Here is a 2,652-nt window from a genome sequence, read left to right on the forward strand (position 1 = left end):
GGCAAAGGGAAAATTTCATAGGTGGTATTGGATAGGAGGATGAATGAGAATTAGAGGTAGTTTGAGAGCATGGGGCAGGAAAGAGCTAGGAAGGAGGTGGGGCCTGGGCGGAGGTATCTGGCCAGTCTAATTGTGTCAATTATGAGCTTTATGCCAAGACATTTCAAGCTTGGTACAGGAATATTAGATGAGATTCAGACATCAGACAAGGGCATTTGGAAATGCTGCACATTCAGCTCACATTTATTTAGTATTTACAATGTGCCAAGCTTGAGTTTAGGTGCTGAAGATACCAAGATGAACGACCCAGGGTCATTCCCTGGAGGAACTTTCATTCTTAGTGAGAAAAAAAAAAAAAAAAAAAAAAAACACGTAAATAAAGAATGAAGAAAGGGCTGCAGAAAAGAGGCTTAATTTTTGGTGTTGTGGTGATGGATGACTAGGAGTTTGTCAGGCAAAAAGGAGAAGTGCTGAAGGCCCATGTGCAAAGATTCAAAAGCAAGAGAAGGGGGTCAAGAAAGTAGTTTGGTTCAGTTCAAGTCTAAAGAGTCAGTGAAGGAGAGGAGAGAGTTCAGGGGCCAGATTATGAAAGGCACTGCCTTCCAAGCTAAGGAGGTTGTAGTCTACCCTGCAGGCCATTGAGGGATTTTAAACAGGTCTTTTCTAAAGAAAGCCTCTCTGGCAGCTACCTGGAGGCTGGAAAGGAGAGGACAGCTGAAGACAGGAAACTGCCTAGGCGGCTAGGTAGTTATTGCAGTAACCGAAGGGATAAGTAATGAGGAAGTAAATGTCAGCAGGCTGAAGAGGAAGATGGTTATTCAAATATTTAGAAAGTAGGTTCTCCAGAAATTGGTAACCAGCAGGACGTAGCATGACTAAGGGCCCAGGATCTGGAAACGCCCGTTTCACGAGTTAGGAAATACAAGTACAAAGGCAAGGCAGGCAGATGTTGGGTAAAAGATTTCAGTTTGGGATTATGAATACTCACTTCCTCTGGTTGGTATTTTTAAAGCATCAGTTTCATGATGCAATTTTAGTAGAACCTTACTCGAGCAAGTAAAAATTGTATTGCTAGTTGCAACCTTAATCATGTAGACTAGAAACTTTTAAGCAAAACACGTGGTAGGCTGGCCCGGAGCCCGCGTGGAGTGACACTGACACGTCCCGGGGTTCAAAAGAGAGGAGATTCCGTCCCTGGGTGGGCTCGAACCACCAACCTTTCGGTTAACAGCCGAACGCGCTAACCGATTGCGCTACAGAGACAGACAGTAACCCTCTTTATTACCAATGTAGTTCACTGACGAATAATCCCGTAGTGTTCTCTGCGTCTTCAAAAAAACTCTGGTTGAGCCTGGCGTAGGAACCGGTGGAGCCATCACGTTCCAGCGCACCAGGACAGTTAGTAGCCCCGAGAGAAGCAGGTCTTTTTCCCTAGGACCTGCGCTAGCACCTACTTAGATCTGGGAGAGAACTCACTTTCTACCCGGAAGATGCTAAGAAAACGAGAACAGCCGAGAACGAATGAACGAAGGGTCTTTGGGGAACCCAAAATGAATGCTCTCTGTGGGCTCACGAGTTCACTTGGTTTTGCCCTGAGAAGTATATCAATATACTTTTTTGCTGATCTAGACAATTTATGCATTCATGTGTACATGCGCGAGTGTTAACTCATAATAAGCTTATTATTGTGAAATTTTAAAATAACTGCGTCACACGTCCAATCATGTCCGGCAAAATGTTATATCTAAGTAAGGGAGCGTAACATAACAAAATTATTCTTCAACCCCAGCTGTTTTGAAAGGTTTCTACTAGCATATTAGGCACCCAGACAGGACACAGGATTTATAAATGCCTGTAATTTAAGGACTTTCACTCTGACATAATCCATATCCAACTACCCAAGGCCCGTTATCCAACATAATCAACCTAGGGATCCTGGTCAGTGCTGGGCCTAATAAGTTTCTCCTCTTCTCTCCAGCTTAGAGAGAAGCTCCTCTCTTTGTTCTTGGGCCATTTAACAGCCACGGGCTTCGTGAATCACATCACCTCCACCCCAGGCATACCCAACCCGGCTACCACACCGGTTCCTCGCTGCACCCAAGCACACTTAAGCAGCCATTTTCTCTGTTGCCCAAGCCCCAGGGCGCCTCTGAACCCTCCACATAGAACCTTCTTCCTTCTGCACCGCCATCCTCTTAATTAGTGGGTTCCAGTTTAGGTGCAGGTCAAAGTTTTCAATGATTTCCAGTGAAATGAGAATACACACAAATACAGAGATGTATGTGCATAAATTATATATATGTGTGTGTGTGTGTGTATCTCAGAGAAGTTTGCTAAATGACCTCTAAGCTGGCATTGCTTTTTCACACTTTAAATGTCCTTTCTTTTATAAAATTATGATGAGGATAGATGATAGTTGATGTGGCTGCGATTGTTTTATCAATTTCCTAACTTGGCAAAATAAAAAGTTGGCAACCCTATATTGGTCACCAGCGTCTGGGGGAAATTTTTACTCCTCTGTGAAGTCCAAGTTTGGGACTCACTACTCTCATCTTCATCTCCTCTATTGGATTGGCTGCAAAAACTAAAAATAACTTTCAAGTTTATTCTAAATATACATATATTTCCTATGCTTCACTTTGCATGTACACA

At 43.4% G+C, this 2,652-nt stretch overlaps 1 non-coding gene across 1 annotated transcript; it reads right to left on the bottom strand.

The window, feature by feature from the left end:
* Positions 1-1,189: 1,189 nt before the first annotated feature.
* TRNAN-GUU (transfer RNA asparagine (anticodon GUU)) lies at positions 1,190-1,263 on the bottom strand. The gene has a single exon. It is a non-coding gene; the product is annotated as a tRNA-Asn (tRNA).
* Between the last annotated feature and the right edge of the window lie 1,389 nt (positions 1,264-2,652).

The sequence above is a fragment of the Physeter macrocephalus genome, chromosome 4 (assembly GCF_002837175.3).
Source record: "Physeter macrocephalus isolate SW-GA chromosome 4, ASM283717v5, whole genome shotgun sequence".
Taxonomy (NCBI): domain Eukaryota; kingdom Metazoa; phylum Chordata; class Mammalia; order Artiodactyla; family Physeteridae; genus Physeter; species Physeter macrocephalus.